General features: G+C 44.3%; 1 pseudogene; it reads right to left on the bottom strand.

The window, feature by feature from the left end:
* Positions 1-7132: 7132 nt before the first annotated feature.
* On the bottom strand, positions 7133-18615 carry LOC130389784 (uncharacterized; annotated as a pseudogene).
* Between the last annotated feature and the right edge of the window lie 215 nt (positions 18616-18830).

Here is an 18830-nt window from a genome sequence, read left to right on the forward strand (position 1 = left end):
ACGCCAGTTACATCAAGGACACCTATGATTCTGTACAAAAAGTTAAACAACTACACATTCCTGTGAACTCATTATTATTTACCATGACCTAAGACAGTCTCTACACCAACATTGACATCACAGAAGGCCTACAATCAATTAAAAACATTTTCCATAAATACCCAGACATTAAGCACTTCATTGAACATGGCTGGCCTTCATTAAAAGCCACAACTTTACAGTGCAATCCCAGATGGTCTACAGCTCAGAGACGTAGAATAGAACGTTCTTGGATGCACCGATTGGGCACTGTGCAACCGGGTGGCCTCAATGAGAGGGTGGGTGGGGGTGGGGGCGGGTTTTTGCTGCTAGTTGATGGACTGTGCATTTGTCGTCGCCTCCTGTGGCGGTGACCTAACCCTAACTCCTAACCCTAGCCCTGATCGCTAACCCCAACCCTAACCCCCAACCCTAACCCTATAACAATGATAAGAATAACAATTAACAATTAAACTCCTTCAATCATCCAATTCTACAAATGTAAAAATAATATTAAATAGAACATCAATTTCCATAACATCAGATACCAATGGAAAAACCTCTCATACTAAAACATCGACTTGCATTCAGATCCAAACAAAGAAAACGTCCCAAATTCCAATTTGCACTCCCCCTAACTCCCACCCTTCCCACTCTCCACCCCTAACCCTTTACCATCCTATCACCCCTCCGTCCTCCACAGCGATTGAGAAGTGAATAGGATGTCAGAGAATGCCCAGACAGGCAGGGGATAATGTTGTTGTAGAGACAGCACATCTCCTTAACTCTGACCCTTCCCACTCTCCCTAACCCCTACCCCTCTCTCTCTCTCTCACCCTTTACCATCCTATCACCCCTCTGCCCTCTACAGGGATTGAGAGGTGAATAGGATGTCAGAGAATGCCCAGACAGGCAGGGGAGAATGTCGTGGTAGACACCGCACATCTCCTTACCTCTGACCCTTCTCACTCTCTCTAAACACGATTCCTACTCTGACTCTAGCCCTTCCCAATCTATATTTCAGTTTAAAACATACAATTGATACTTCAACTACATATTCAACTCATTTGACTCGCTTAGTAGACAACAGCCTGCAAAATATGACGGACCAAAAGCACTTATTGTAAATTTTCTTTGCTTGTCTTCCTACTTATAGACCTGAAATCATGATGAAACGCAAGAACTTGGATGATTTCCAGTACCAGACACGTTGTTTATACAACCTGATCAGCCCCTAGGTTCCTAAAACAGATCAAGTCATGGCTCTCCCAAACCATCCAACCGGCAATTCCTAATGATAAAATAGCATTAGTACTAAATGGCAATGCCGAAAATTTACTTCAAACAGCCCTTAAAAGAACACCATTCCGAGACAATCCTGGACCTCAAGAAAACCATAGCCCCTTTCCTAAGAGGGGACTGGGAAGTAGCTTGGCTTATAGCCACAAAATGGTTGAAGAAAAGATTAACATATGTTAAAGAATCAATCTTCCAATCTATATTGGATGATCTAAAAAAATGGGATGTGCCATGTCCCCCTGCAACAGAAATATCACCACCACCTCGTAAACGGCAGAACACAAACTCGGATCAATCACCCCCCGGGAAGAGGTACCAGCCTGACCCACAGGACCGGCTGCGAGGACCAACCAATCCCCCCATAACACAGGATCCCTACAGAGGTGGGACCCAAAACAGCAGCCCAGATCCTTTTGTAGATGTACTACAACCAAACCAAGTACTTAAGTACCAGGAATTAACGATGTCCCACCCTCCCCAATTATAACCCCCCTTCCCCCCATAACACACGGAGCAACACAATCCGGGTCGCAGATACCCATTGAAAACCCAAACCCGCTCCCCATAACCATCGTTGGCACGCCACCGGGCCGTTCAAAATCCCTCCCAATCGGATTTTCACCTACCTCCTTCCCCCCCGTTGGACCAATACAACCACCATGCCCATAGGGGTAACAAGCATACAAATTGGATCCTAAGGCCAACTAGGAAAATCTTAGTTGTGGGAGACTCCAATATGGCACGACTTCCAACTATCCTGGACGAATGGGTCCAAGGCATCTGTTTCCCAGGACCCAATCTCTCGCATGCCATCCATCTCCTTAAACACAATACCCCACGTCAGGGATGTTAGATAGAGAGATCCTATCATTCGGCACAAATGACGAGCACCGAAGTAACCCCTCCCTGTTGGACGACTCCCTCAGAAGGCTGTGTGCAACGGCCAAAGCAGACTTTCCAAATGCCCAAATTCACAATGCGTCCAAAGACCTGAGTAACGTACAGAGGAACAACATAAGCCTTCTTAATGAACTGATCAAGTGTATTACCAACCACATCCCCAGACTGAGCCAGGGACAATTCCACACAGATGCGGATAATGTCCATTGGACTGGACCTACGGGTTGTAAGATGTGGAACCACTGGCGATCTTTTTTAGTCCCGGGGGCCCAACACCTGTTGGACTACCCCTAATCCAGGACAAGTCGGTCATAAATTTATCTCCCACTTTTATACCCCAACTTCGACACCTTAAATTGCTCTAAAAGGGCATTTCCTTCATCCCAACCCCACCTGTAAATAACCAGAGGCAATCTCTGATGGCACATCTCTCTAGCTACTATCGCAGACTCAAACTCAAATCCTATTTTGAAGGAACACGGATCAAAGAACCACCCCCTTTTTATCCCAAATCGACCTGGGGACCAAATCCTTCTGACCTGCCTGAGGCACTATTGGCCCTTTTTCAAAAAGACCACCGTATTTTACGCGACATACAACCGGTACAGGAGAAATACAAACTATCAGACATAGAGAAACAAGCTCTAATGGAGCTACAACAGAATACCTCAATTTTCATCAAACCAGCCGACAAAGGCAGCTCAGTTGTGATAATGGACAGTTTTTAATATGTGGAGGAGGCCTTAAGGCTATCACGTAATTCTGACTATTACAAACCGCTTAGTGCCCCTATATATATGGAAACGGCAAATAAAGGATATCGTGGAATCAATGACCAAAAACAAAACGATAACAAAAGCAAACATTGATACCCAGATGGGATTAAAGGCCGTAAAAACACAAATGGACAAACATCCTGACCCATCCCGACCAGATCAGGTCATCCTCCAACTACTCAATATCAGTTTGACGAGGAATGATTTTGAATTCAATGAACAATATACTACATACAAGTCAAGGGTACAGCAATGGGCAAACGTTTCGCCCCAGCTTATGCCAATATATATATTGACGACATTTGGGGTATTTGGACCAATAGTGAGGAAGAATTTCAGGAATTCACCCAAACCTTAAATTCTCATCACCCTTCAATTAATATAAAACCCCTCACCAGCTCAACAACAATGGATTTTCTGGATGTGACAATTTTCAAAGGCCCAGAATTCAACACCACGGGCCAATTGGACACTAAGGGCTTCTTCAAACCAACAGACTCACATGCCCTACTCAATTACTCTAGTTTCCACCCTAAACACACCTTCGGTGGCATAACAAAATCTCAATTTATCCGCTTCGGACGTATATGCTCCAGGCCGGAAGATTGTACCTCCGCCACACAAACCCTCTTCCAGGCACTGAGGAGAAGAGGATACCCGAGATCCCTATTACGCACAATCAGGAAAAACGCCCACAGTATGCAGACGCTTCTGATTTAGGAGCAAACGCATTGTCCCCTTTGTTGCGGTCTGTTCCCCTTATACGACACGTGCTATGAGACGGGCCAGGAAGCACTTTGAAGGTACCATGGCTGGAACATCTCGCACAAAACATTGAAAATATCTCGGCCTACAAATGAAACCCCAATCTACGTGACATACTAGTCCGAGCCAAACTTCCCTCTCCATCAGCACAGCCCGGGACCCCGGGACGGTGTAGGACGGTCACAAACCCGACCACGAAAAACCCCTATTTCTTAAAAAAGAACATCACCATGAAACACTGCAACTGCGTGTATAAAATCCACTGCAGACATTGCAAGATTATCTATGTAGGGGAAACCAGAAACAGCTTGTCGGCTCGCCTTTCTGCACAGTTATAACATCTGTACCGGACGTAAATCAAACACTTTTCTGGTAAAACACTTCATGGCCCATGGACTACAGAACCTTTAGTCAGAAGGCCTACCACACAACCCCCACTGGACGACCAAAGAAAGAAAAGGAATGCAGCGTTATTGGATTAAAAAACTGGGAACATGGTACCCAAAGGGCCTAAACGAGACCTAGAAGGGTCCAATCTCTGACTATTATTATTTTTTTTATCTATGAGTATATTCTTTAAAAATTACTAGAATGAATCAGAGCATGTTTAATCACTAGATGGTGAAAAAATTATAATGATAATTGGTTCAATGTATATAATCCCAGTTGCTCTTTACATTTATTACTTATTGTTTCTTGTGATTGACATGGGTTATTTTCACATTTTCCTTATTGATACCTATGTATATATGTTTACTTATTTCTAGGTATTTCATGTTCCCCCTATTACTTAATATTCCTGTTAATCGATCACCTGGATTACTGACTGTGTATATAATGTTTTTTCCCCCCGACAAATATATCCATATACAATCCCTTCTGATCATTCCATGTGCTACATACCATTACACACAGTTGACACTTGCTTTCTGGTTTAAAAATACTATATATTGTAGTCGTGAGGGTTATTATTTATTATTTCCTTTAATAAATATTCCTTTCACTTGTTTGTTTGCTGACACTGTTAATATTATAATTATTGATAAATAAAATAAAGGATGAAAGAACCAATGAGGTTTCAGGTAGCCTCCCCATGGTTTTTGAACCAAGGGAGTTACCCAATCTGAGGGATCCACCCTTTCATCCTCTCAAAATTTCCATTACTCCAACTATGATTATCATTGCGATTTACATACTTCTTTAATATTTGTATCGATACCAAACTTATGTTACCAATTTCCCTTTTTTTTTTTTGATATTATCACCATCCACTGTTCCCTAGAACAACCTAGCCCCTATCTTTAACACCCAGAGTCAGAGATACGGCCACAAAAGATCAGTGGGCCTTCAATTTTATGTTACGTCCAGTAGGAGTTGCTCTCGACTATAGGGAGATCAAGGGAGGATTTCTAATCTAGTCCAGATTGTAATTGCATCCTTTGTCCAATAGGGATCTTGAATAATGTTTGTGGAGTGTGGTGTGGGAAGGGGGGCCTTGACCTTGGTGACCATTTTGTATTTATTTAGAATGGGATCGTATTCACTTAATGGTTACTAAGTTATACTTTATGTCCAATAGGGGGCGCTTTGGACCAATGAGGACTATGGGAATTTCCCATGATACACATCTCATAATTGTTCGACTTAATTGGACATTGTTTCCTCGTGACTTAACTGACCAGGTATGTATGATATATCAAATCGATCGTTTTTTTGTGTCGCATCCAATGATATATCCCTCGGCGTGATTAAATCGATTGTATGGAAACTGCTATCTAAGGACTTAGGAACACCATCGGTCCATAAGCCATATCGGACGTTGATATCATGAGACGTTTAAACAGCTAACCAATGAAGTCGGAAGATTACTCTATGGTAAGTTTCTTGCTTTATTCAAAACGAAACAATGGCAAAATACCTGGGACTATTCGGTGTATGAAGTACAGGATATTTTGTAATTGTTTTAGCATTTCCTGGGGTTGTGCGGTGTATGGAACACAGGAAATTGCTTTTTCTGGGGTGCTAGAGAGTGGTAGCGGGATGGTTGAGGGAGGGGCAGGTTGCTATAAACGCAAATCTGCTCTCTGCCACTGGCTCCACTCTCTTACCCTGGGGATGTCTGGGTAGGCACCGCTTTGACGTGGCTGGCCCCAGATATCCTTGGGGGGCACTCTCAGATACGCCCAGGCTCTTGGCCAGGGATGACTGGGTAGGCACCGCTTTGTCTTGGCTAGGGTTCGGATTAGGATTAACCCTAACCCGGTATGCAAGGCAATGTGACAATGTAACCCTAACCCTAACCCTTAACTTTCTTCCCCCACGCCTAACAATAACCTTCCGTTCCCCACGTTTCACCTCCACCGACCTGTGGCCTCTACTGTGGACCCCCACCTTAAAAGCCGGAGCCCTAGAAACGCCCTGATGCAGGCCCACCTCTCCACTGTTTTTAAGTGCCCCCCTCCACACCAGAGTCACCTCTATAGATCATTGTTGACAGTGGCCTGTATATCCTGAGACCCAAGATTCAAAATCAAGATTCAAGATGGTTTAACAATTAACAATTACAGAGCAGTCGCTGGCAATGAAATTCTTCAGTCTTGGGCTCCTCCAACAGTGCAATATAAGAGAACGTAAAGGTATATTAGGAACACAAGTAGGAAAGCTGAGACTTAAATAATAAAAAATAAATATAATAATAATAGTAATAATAACAAAAAGTAAGTGTATAAAAATAACACAAGTAGGAGAGCAGGGAACTAAATGTAAAATGTAAACAGACGTGTTTATCCAGATGTCGGTAAGTTATAAAGTTGCAAGTTATGAAGTGTCATAGTGGTGAAGTAAGTAGCTTAGGAGTTCGGTAGTCTTATGGCCCTTGGGATGAAACTGTCCCTGAGTCCGGTGGTGCGAGACTTGATGCTGCGGTAGCGTCTACCAGACGGGAGCATCTGAAACAGTTTGTTACTGGGGTGATGAGGGTCTTTAATAATCCGGTTAGTCTTCTACCTGCAGCGCTGAGTGTAGAGGTCCTCCATAGATGGCAGCTCCGTCCTGGTAATGTGATGGGCAGCTTTCACCACCCTCTGTAATTTGATACGATTGAGGGCGGAGCAACTGCCGTACCAGGCGGTGATGCAGCCGGTCAGGATACTCTCTATGGTACACCTGTAGAAGTTGCAGAGTATCCTGGAGTCCATGTTGAACCTCCGCAGCCTGCGGAGGAAGACGAGCCGCTGTCTTGCCGTCTTTGTGATGGCGTCGGTGTGGTGAGTCCAGGTCAGGTCCTCGCAGATGTGGACCCCGAGGAACTTGAGACTGCTGACTCTCTCTACTGTCATCCCTTTGATGGTGATGGGGGCGTGCTCGGCTCCCTGTCACTTCCTGTAGTCCACAATCAGCTCCTTAGTTTTGCTGAGGTTGAGCTTGAGGTTGTTGTCCTGGCACCAAGATGTCAGGGCTCTCACCTCCTCTCTGTACGCCGTCTCGTCGCCGTCGGTGATCAGGCCGATGACGGTCGTGTCGTCAGCAAACTTGACGATGGTGTTCGAGCTGTGTGTGGCCACGCAGTCATGTGTGAACAGGGAGTAGAGGAGAGGGCTGAGAACGCAGCCCTGGGGTGCGCCGGTGTTGAGAGTCAGGGTGGATGATGTGGCCTTTCCTATCCGCACTGCCTGGGGTCTGCCCGTCAGGAAGGTCAGGATCCAGTCACAAAGGGCGGTGTTGAGCCCGAGGTCCCTGAGCTTCACAGCGGGCTTGGAGGGCACAATGGTGTTGAAAGCTGAACTGTAGTCAATGAACAGCATTCTCACATATGGGTTCCTCTGGTCTAGGTGGGACTTGGCAGTGTGGAGGGTGAGGGCGATGGCGTCGTCTGGGGACCTATTTTCCCTGTAAGCAAACTGCAGGGGGTCCAGTGAGGGAGGGAGGAGGTGATGAATGATTTGACTACCCGCTCAAAGCACTTCATGACGATGGTGGTGAGTGCTACTGGGCGGTAGTCGTTGAGGCAGGACGCTTTTGACTTCTTGGGGATGGGAAAGATGGTGGACTTTTTGAGACATGTGGGGTCCACAGACTTGAGCAGTGACTTGTTGAAAATGTCTGTAAACACAACTGCCAGCTGATCTGCACACAGCCTGAGAGCCCGGCCAGGGCTCTCACCGAGGTGAATGCCGTCCTAGAGGACGCAATATGTGTTTTTTTATTAATCTCCTGCTGTGTTCTTTTTGGAAAAAGTCTGCCGAGTCAGGATCGCTTTAACTCACTTTGTTTGGTAAAGGTTTGGACTAGGCTCTATGAAGCAAAAGGAGAGGAATTGTATAGGCACGCGTGGAGATACACTTAGTAGGGCATCTGAAGGATGCGTTACCTGGAGCGTTCTGGCCCCCTGGCAGTGTTGCCAGATCAGATTGACAGTTTCCAGCCCAATCACATCTTAGAACCCGCCCACTCCAATAAAAACCCGCCCAAACCACGAAGTTGCCAGACACCCGTGTAAACCCCTAAAATCATAACACATACAATAGAAAACACATCCAGAGCTTCATATCTGCATCAAATAGCCACATATAAATGAAAGATAAATAGTTTTTTGCAAATTGCAACCAACAAGAGCGCAGTAAATCAACCATAGGCTAGTGGGTGGCTAAGTTTTTTTTTCTTTTGCTTTTCAGCACCATATTTCCTGTTGTCTCTTACTTGCCATTATGAAGAATCGCCATTCAAAAACAGCTTGATTAAACCGGCAAAAGCATGCTCTGTCTCCGATGCGAAAAGACGAGAGCTTCGAAGGCTGTACCGTTAGGGTCAGGGAAGGGGGGGGGGTCCATTTATAAATTAGGTAAAACATCTTTTTTGCCGAAATTTAGTGATAGGTTATACAATTTAGTAACCTTACTTTTTTGGTGCCCCCCAAGGTACTTGGTGCCCTACGCACTCTGCGTATAGGGAGCGGCGGGCCTGACATACAGAGCGCCTCTCCCTCCCTCCCTCCCTCTTTTTCTCCTCGCCGCTTTCAAAACCGGTGGTGGTGCTGAAAGACACAACGACCTGGCCGTACAGCAGCTGATTGAGATTCCGAACACACAAAACCATGAAAAACTAGTTTTTAATTCAACGAGCAAATGCAATAGAATAAGTGGGCTACAGTTACTTGAACTTGAACAATGTTGAGAACTTGAAAAAAATAAAAAGAATGTTGAGGACTTGAATAACTTTTTGGAAGCCAGGTCAGCTGGCTAATACATGGATGCATCAAACCTCCCCAACAACTGTCGGGGAGGTTTGAAAGTGGCGGACGTCAAACCGTTTCTGCTCAGGCCAGAGCGCACATCCATGAGGCTGGAAAGGAGCCGTATTCCCATACGAATTCTGGTGTCATCCTTTAGCAGCGTCACCTGGGAAAACGCTCTCTCAACATGGGCATCTGATATCGATAGTGAGCAACCTGATGACACCCAGTGCTAGCTCTTGATCACTTGAGAAGCCAGCTGATGCAATGTTTCTCCACTGGCTCTCCAAAGTTTCCACCAAACAAGGGAAAAACTCAGCGGCCTCTTTTACTCCTGGCCTATTTATCTTTGACATCACCAGCTTCGGACAAAAAAGCTCCAGTTTGCGGAGCATTTCCATTGATGCAGGAAGACGCATTTGATACTGCACCAGCACTTCTTTTAGAAAATCAAAACAGAGTTTGTGGGAGAGGAGGGTGACTGTGGAGAGGAATATGTTGAAGATGGTTGGGGCTAGGACACACCCTTGCTTGACCCCCACATCCACACTGAAGAATGGAGATTGTTGGCCACCAACACTCACACAGGCTTGCATCCCATCATGAAACTGCCGCAAGATGTTTCTGAACTTTGGTGGAACCCCCAGCTTCCCCAGCACTTCCCACAGCAGTTCCCGGTTTACCGTGTCGAAGGCCTTGGACAGATTAATGAAAGCTAGGTACAGGTCCTTGCAGTGTTCTCTGCATTTTTTCTGTATCTGTCTAGCAGCAAAGATCATGTCTGCGGTACTTCGCTGTTGCCTAAAGCCGCACTGGGTCTCCGGTAGGATGTTATTGGTAGCATGAGATGCTAGTCGAAGTAGCATGATCCGTGCGAGCGCCTTACCGGCAACTGACAAGAGGGAAATGCCTCTGCTATTACCGCAGTCTGCTTTGTCTCCTTTGCGCTTAAAGATTGTGATGATGTTGGCATCCTTCCAATCTTGCGGGATGACTTCAGATGACCAAATGTTAATGATCAGTTGGTGTAATCTGCGGGTGAGGAGGTATCCGCCATGCTTCAGGATTTCTGCCGGGACTCCATCAAGGCCTGGGCTCTTGTTGTTCTTCAGGCCAGCGATGGCTTTTCGTACCTCAGCAAAGCTGGGGGAGGAGTCCAGGGGTCTCATTTATAACCGTTGCGTACGCACAAAACGGGGCTGAAAGTTGCATACGTGACTTTTCACGCCAACGTTGTGATCTATAAAAAAACAACTTGACGGGAAAATGTGCGCAGCCCTAAGCAAACTCTGACCAATGCGTACGCATGGTTTGGAGGAAAATGAGAATTGGCGACACAGACGGTGTGGTGGTGAACTGAAGTCAGACCGAAGAATTGCAGAGTGAGTAGAACGATTATGTTTTATCATCGCCCTTCATAAATTTAATTTCAACCCGTATCATGCGTTAAATCCTAATCAGAATAATTTAAGTCCACTGCGTTATTTCTCAGTTATAACTCCAGAAATATCTCCTTAGAATAGAAATAAAAAGAACTGCATGGAATAGAGCATCTTTCCAACATGTGTCAATAACATAAGATTTTTATGTGACACTGTAAACACCTGTAATCCTCAGCCCAAGTGAAGGAGTTCAAGTACCTCTGGGTCTTGTTCGCGAGTGAGGGTACTATGGAGCGTGAGATTGGCCGGAGAATCGGAGCAGCGGGGGCGGTATTGCGTTCGCTTTACCGCACCGTTGTAACGAAAAGAGAGCTGAGCCGCAAGGCAAAGCTCTCGATCTACCGGTCGATCTTTGTTCCTATCCTCACCTATGGTCATGAGGGCTGGGTGATGACCGAAAGGACGAGATCGCGGGTACAAGTGGCTGAGATGAGTTTTCTCAGAAGGGTGGCTGGCGTCTCCCTTAGGGATAGGGTGAGAAGCTCAGCCATCCGTGAGGAACTCGGATTAGAGCCGCTGCTCCTTTACTTAGAAAGGAGTCAGCTGAGGTGGTTCGGGCATCTGGTAAGGATGCCCACTGGGCGCTTTCCTTGGGAGGTGTTTCAGGCACGTCCAGTGGGAAGGAGACCTCGGGGAAGACCCAGGACTAGGTGGAGAGATTATATCTCAACACTGGCCTGGGAATGCCTCGGGATCCCCCCGTCAGAGCTGGTAAATGTGGCCCGGGAAGGGGAAGTCTGGGGCCCCCTGCTTGAGCTGCTCTCCCCGCGACCCGACCCCGGATAAGTCGACGAAAATGAGATGAGATGAGACTGTAAACACATAATCAAATGTCAATTAAATCAAGTGTGAAAAACCAAGCCACACACCTCATCACAATCGTTGTCCGTTACTCTTGATGTTTTTCATGACAAATCAGGCATTAAAAAGGGGTTATGTTCAAGAACATTTTACGTGGGTGATTACAAACTGATTATCCAAGGCGTTCTCGTCAGTCTTATTACCGTAACCCTATAAATACAGAGGTGAGCGCCGTGGTAATGCTGCAACATATGGCACTTCTGCGGACCATGCAAATGGCAGGATTCGGAGGGAGAGGGTATTTAGGGACCATAACCATTTATTGGTAGGCTACATAAAAATATGTAACTCTATGTCAGACCACTTCTTTTTTTAATTCTGGGACAGTGCGCTCCGTGCTACTGACAGAGTTCACTGCTGCAGCAACATGTTCTCACTCTGCTTTTTGTTGTTGGCGATCCCAATCCCGTGACCGCCGAACAAAACTACCTTTCGGGCCTCCATCTCACCCACAAGTGTCTCCACTTCAACCTCCGTGAAATTTCGCTTTTTTGATTTTCTCAGTACTTCTGCCATTGTTTCCAACAAGACATAATACCGGCATCTGAGTCTGTATTATATGCAGATCGCATTCATGAGGTCATTTGCATTGACCATTTATGGTTAAAAAGGGGCGTGTAGAGGGCGGAACGTGAAGCTGATTCAGCTGCGCACAATTGTAGTCAGTATGTGATTTATAAAGCAAAGATTGCGTACAGGTGTGCGTACGCAGTGTTTTATAAATCTGAATATTTTTTGGCGCACGCAAAACTTGGCTTCTGGGCGTACGCACATTTTTAGTAACGATCCCACGCACAGTTTTATAAATGAGACCCCAGATCAGTGACGGTTGGCAGGCATGGGAGGTCGGCAAGTGTGTCCATCCTAGTTGGATATGAGGTGTTCAGCAGGGTGTTGAAATGCTCAGCCCATCTGTCCAGGATCTGTTGTTTGTCCTTGTACAGGATGGTACCATCTGCTGATCTGACCGGGGTTATGTTCTTCTTCTGTGGGCCATAAATAGCCTTGATGGAGTCATAAAAGCGTGGGAGTTGTTGGTGTCCGCGAGATGCTGTATCTCGTGGGCTTTCTGGTAACCCTTCCTTTTACAGTCCCCTAATTACTAGGTATTTACCCGGTACATGCATGGTAAATTATAGTGTATTACTGGGTAATTACCACTGGTAATAAGAAGGTAAATACAGAGGTAGTTACCCGGTAAATACATGGTAAATCATAGTGTATTACTGGGTAAGTACCACTGGTAATAAGAAGGTAAATACAGAGGTAGTTACCCGGTAAATGCATGGTAAATCATAGTGTATTACTGGGTAATTACCACTGGTAATAAGAAGGTAAATACAGAGGAATTACAGCTGATGTACCAAGTAAAACCTCCACTATTACCCATCAACTCAACTAAGTAGCGTGTAGTTGTAACCGTTTTAGGTTGGTAATAACTCCCGATATTGTGTACTTCCTAGGAAATAGGCAACCAATTCTTAGAAAAACCTATTACCCAAGGTTTATGTTGGTAACAACCCAAATGTAATGATGTACTATCTAGAAATTAGCATAGTACTTTCCAATAAAATACTTTTTCTTAGTTATTATTCATAGCTACACCCATTTAGAAAGGGTTTATTCAATTTACCACTATGGAATTACTTACCTGGTAACAACCTCTGCAGGAAGTTTTCCTCTAGTGTCATGGTACATCTTCTTAAATACTGGGTACGAAGCCGTTTGTTTCCATGGTATTACCAGGTTCTTACCATATCATTTATAATAGATACATTCCATTGTCCATGCAGTCAACACAAACTTGTACCATGTACGTTCTGCGACGTTACCAAGTAAAACACGACAATTTACCCAGTAAGTAAGCTGAAACTGTACTGTAAAAGGAAGCCTCGTTTGTTTCCATGGTATTACCAGGTTCTTACCATATAATTTGTAATACATTATTCCCTTTTCCATGCAGTCAACACAAACTTGTACCATGTACGTTCTGCGACGTTACCAAGTAAAACACGACAATTTACCCAGTAATTAAGCTGAAACTGTACTGTAAAAGGAAGCCTCGTTTGTTTCCATGGTATTACCAGGTTCTTACCATATCATTTGTAATACATTATTCCCTTTTCCATGCAGTCAACACAAACTTGTACCATGTACGTTCTGCGACGTTACCAAGTAAAACACACCAATTTACCCAGTAATTAAGCTGAAACTGTACTGTAAAAGGAAGCCTCGTTTGTTTCCATGGTATTACCAGGTTCTTACCATATAATTTTGTAATACATAATTCCCTTTTCCATGCAGTCAACACAAACTTGTACCATGTACGTTCTGCGACGTTACCAAGTAAAACACGACAATTTACCCAGTAATTAAGCTGAAACTGTACTGTAAAAGGAAGCCTTGTTTGTTTCCATGGTATTACCAGGTTCTTACCATATAATTTGTAATACATTATTCCCTTTTCCATGCAGTCAACACAAACTTGTACCATGTACGTTCTGCAACGTTACCAAGTAAAACACGACAATTTACCCAGTAAGTAAGCTGAAACTGTACTGTAAAAGGAAGCCTCGTTTGTTTCCATGGTATTACCAGGTTCTTACCATATCATTTGTAACACATTATTCCCTTTTCCATGCAGTCAACACAAACTTGTACCATGTACGTTCTGTGACGTTACCAAGTAAAACACGACAATTTACCCAGTAATTAAGCTGAAACTGTACTGTAAAAGGAAGCCTTGTTTGTTTCCATGGTATTACCAGGTTCTTACCATATCATTTGTAATACATTATTCCCTTTTCCATGCAGTCAACACAAACTTGTACCATGTACGTTCTGCGACGTTACCAAGTAAAACACGACAATTTACCCAGTAATTAAGCTGAAACTGTACTGTAAAAGGAAGCCTCGTTTGTTTCCATGGTATTACCAGGCTCTTACCATACAAGTTGTAACTGGTTATTCCCTTTTCAATGCAATCAACACAAACCATATATGTTCTGCAACATCGTTCACCAGTAGTTAAGCACTTTAATTGTTATTATAAAACCCCAAACCACTGTTGATGAAAGACATATTAAAATTAAACAAAATCAAGGGCTTATCTTTCAAACAAATGCATATCTCACAAACAGGCACTGAACACTGAAGAAATTGGCCAAAAAAAAGAGCCATCCACATCAACTCAATTTAAATGTTACTGATGGTGTTTTCATAAAACACATGACAGTGTTATGGCAAGTGACCACAAGGAAGACTGTTTCAACCTCTACAATTTGAATAAGTGGTGAATGCCATGCAGCAATCTATGCGCCTATGGGAGTATCTTTGTGGTCATTCGCAAACCAATGAGTCCACTCGATGAATGAGAGATGACTCTTTAGTCTAGTGTCTTCTCTATGAGGTATCCCTGCAGTCTCCACATCTGGGATTTGAAGGCTGACCAAGATCTGACCAGGTACCTCCAAATCTCCCCTTCAAGAATCAGAAGACAAGAAAATAAACATTAGGACTGTCAATTAATGAACATTTCTAGAACATGTAGAACTCAAAGATTATTTTGTTTATCAGTTAAGAAAGGATGCTGGTCCTCTGGCCATTGTGTTTGGTCATATTGAAAAGAGAAAAAGGCATAGCCATAAATACAGTTAATAGGACGGGAGGGGACAGGCCGTTAGCTACGGTTAGCCCTTTAGCATCGAGCTAGCGGAGCTTCTGTCATTCAAATAACTCGGACATGTTGTCTAAAACCTATAACACCCAATTTATTAATTGGGTGTTCTCCCATAAGTACAGTTAATAGGACGGGAAGAAACAGGCTCTGTTAGCCCCGGTTAGCGCGATGCTAAAGAGCAGCTCTACCGGAGCATGCCACCTCAACGGGTGCAAGTTACCCTCCGGTCCTATTAACTGTACTTATGGGAGAGAGCCCGATTAAATCCGGATATTTTAATAAATTGGGTGCTATAGGTTTTAAACAACATTTCCGAGTTATTTGAATGACAGAAGCTCCGCTAGCTCGATGCTAAAGGGCTAACCGGAGCTAACTGCCTGTCCCCTCCCGTCCTATTAACTGTATTTATGGCTATGCCTTTTTCTCTTTTCAATATGACCAAACACAATTTTCTGATAAACGAAATAATCCTTGACTTCTACATGTTCTAGAAATGTTCATTAATTGACAGTCCTAATGTTTATTTTCTTGTCTTCTGATTCTTGTCAGCCTTCAAATCCCAGATGTGGAGACTGCAGGGATACCTCACAGAGAAGACACTAAAGAGTCATCTCTCATTCATCGAGTGGACTCATTGGTTTGCGAATGACCACGAAGATGCTCCCATAGGCAGATTGCTGCATGGCATTCACCACTTATTCAAATTGTAGAGGTTGAAGCAGTCTTCCTTGTGGTCACTTGCCATAACACTGTCATGTGTTTTATGAAAACACCATCAGCAACATTTAAATTGAGTTGATGTGGACGGCTCTTTTTTTTGTCCGATTTCTTCAGTGTTCAGTGCCTGTTTGTGAGATATGCATTGTTTGAAAGATAAGCCTTTGATTTTGTTTAATTTTAATATGTCTTTCATCAACTGTGGTTTGGGGTTTTATAACAACAATTAAAGTGCTTAACTACTGGTGAACGATGTTGCAGAACATATATGGTTTGTGTTGATTGCATGGAAAAGGGAATAACCAGTTACAACTTGTATGGTAAGAGCCTGGTAATACCATGGAAACAAACGAGGCTTCCTTTTACAGTACAGTTTCAGCTTACTTACTGGGTAAATTGTCGTGTTTTACTTGGTAACGTCGCAGAACGTACATGGTACAAGTTTGTGTTGACTGCATGGAAAAGGGAATAATGTATTACAAATGATATGGTAAGAACCTGGTAATACCATGGAAACAAACAAGGCTTCCTTTTACAGTACAGTTTCAGCTTAATTACTGGGTAAATTGTCGTGTTTTACTTGGTAACGTCGCAGAACGTACATGGTACAAGTTTGTGTTGACTGCATGGAAAAGGGAATAATGTATTACAAATTATATGGTAAGAACCTGGTAATACCATGGAAACAAACGAGGCTTCCTTTTACACTACAGTTTCAGCTTACTTACTGGGTAAATTGTCGTGTTTTACTTGGTAACGTCGCAGAACGTACATGGTACAAGTTTGTGTTGACTGCATGGACAATGGAATGTATCTATTATAAATGATATGGTAAGAACCTGGTAATACCATGGAAACAAACGAGGCTTCCTTTTACACTACAGTTTCAGCTTACTTACTGGGTAAATTGTCGTGTTTTACTTGGTAACGTCGCAGAACGTACATGGTACAAGTTTGTGTTGACTGCATGCACAATGGAATGTATCTATTATAAATGATATGGTAAGAACCTGGTAATACCATGGAAACAAACGGCTTTGTACCCAGTATTTAAGACGATGTACCATGACACTAGAGGAAAACTTCCTGCAGAGGTTGTTACCAGGTAAGTAATTCCATAGTGGTAAACTGAATAAACCCTTTCTAAATGGGTGTAGCTATGAATAATAACTAAGAAAAAGTATTTTATTGGAAAGGACTATGCTAATTTCTAGATACATCATTAAATTTGGGCTGTTACCAACATAAACCTTGGATAATAGGTGTTTCTAAGAATTGGTTGCCTAATTTCCTAGGAAGTACACAATATCGGGAGTTATTACCAACCTAAAACAGTTACAACTACACGCTACTTAGTTGAGTTGATGGGCAATAGTGGAGGTTTTACTTGGTACATCAGCTGTAATTCCTCTGTATTTACCTTCTTATTACCAGTGGTAATTACACAGTAATACACTATAATTTACCGGATAATTCCTCTGTATTTACCTTCTTATTACCAGTGGTAATTACCCAGTAATACACTATGATTTACCATGTATTTACCGGGTAACTACCTCTGTATTTACCTTCTTATTACCAGTGGTAATTACCCAGTAATACACTATGATTTACCATGTATTTACCGGGTAACTACCTCTGTATTTACCTTCTTATTACCAGTGGTAATTACCCAGTAATACACTATAATTTACCATGTATGTACCGGGTAAATACCTAGTAATTAGAGGACTGTAAAAGGAAGGGTTACCGGCTTTCTTTGTCCACCAGTCATTCTTCATGGCTCTGAGGGTACACTGTGTTTCAGCCCGGATGTTGTTGAAGCGGGCCTTCAGCGAGGTGGATTGGGGGTTGGAAAGGTGAGCTGCAAGGGCCTTGTGTTTTGCGTGAAGTAGGTTGTGGATACCTGGGGCACTGTTGTCGAACCAGTCTTGGTGTCTCCGTCTGGTGTACCCTACAGACTCTACTGCCGCCCGGTGAATAGCGGTGCGTAGGGTGCTCCAGGTGGTGTTCACGTCCGGATCAGCTGGTGTTTCAGGGATCTTGGACAGCTGTAAGGCGATCTGTTCCCTGAGCTGGTTAACTGAGTGCGGGGACTTCAATGCATCACAGTTGAGCTTCCTGCAGGGTGGTGTTTTCCTCAGTGGTGGACGGAGTTCCAGGGTGAATTTGGCTCTGATCAGGCGGTGATCAGTCCAACAGTCTGCTCCACGCATGGCTCTGGTAACTTGCACCTCCTTCCTGTCAGCTTGGCGGACAATGATGTAATCAAGGAGGTGCCAGTGTTTAGAGCGGGGGTGTTGCCAGGAGGTCTTAAATTTGTTCTTCAGTTGGAACAAGGTGTTGGTGATGACCAACTGATACTCAGAGCAGAGAGTGAGGAGGCGAAGTCCATTTTAATTGAGTTTACCAACACCGTGCTGCCCAAGCACATCCTTCCATAGCACACCGTCAGAGCCCACTCTCGCGTTAAAGTCCCCGAGGAGAATGAGCTTGTCGGTGGAGGGTGTTTTATTTATGGCGGAGTGCAGGGAGGCATAGAAGAGTTCCTTGCACTCGGGGTCAGCATCCAGTGTTGGGGCATATGCACTGATGAGGGTGGCATGAGGGGAATGCGCCAGGTCATCAGTCTTTCACTGATGCCGACTGGGGATTCTGGGATCCTCTGAAGTAGGCTTGGCCGCACAGCAAAACCTACACCATGGAGGCGGCGGGAGCCTTCTGGAAGCCCCCTCCAGAAGAAGATGTAGCCTTCTCCCACCTCTGTTATAGAATCCTTGCATGGAAGCGTGTTTCGCTGAGAGCTGCGATATCAATGTTGTATCTCTGCAGCTCGTGTGCAACCAGCGCTGTTCTTCTTTGGGGACGAGAGCAGTCAACGGGCACATCCAAAATTGTGACGTTCCTGGCTGCAATGGTGAGCTTCATGTGGGTTTTCTTATTCTTATATTTTCAACCGCGTGGAGGGATGACCCGGCAGCTGCGGCAGGCTGCCCGGGTTAAACGGGACAGACCTTTTTTAGGCCACCTTTTCTAGGCCCTTCCCTCTCAGGGTGAGCAGGGAGGAGCTGCTCAGTCGCGTGAGGAGTTGCCGGAGAGGAGCGCTGTTCCATCCCACTCCTCGGCGACCATCTTTCTCACGC

The sequence above is a fragment of the Gadus chalcogrammus genome, chromosome 9 (assembly GCF_026213295.1).
Source record: "Gadus chalcogrammus isolate NIFS_2021 chromosome 9, NIFS_Gcha_1.0, whole genome shotgun sequence".
In the NCBI taxonomy this organism is placed as follows: Eukaryota; Metazoa; Chordata; class Actinopteri; order Gadiformes; family Gadidae; genus Gadus; species Gadus chalcogrammus.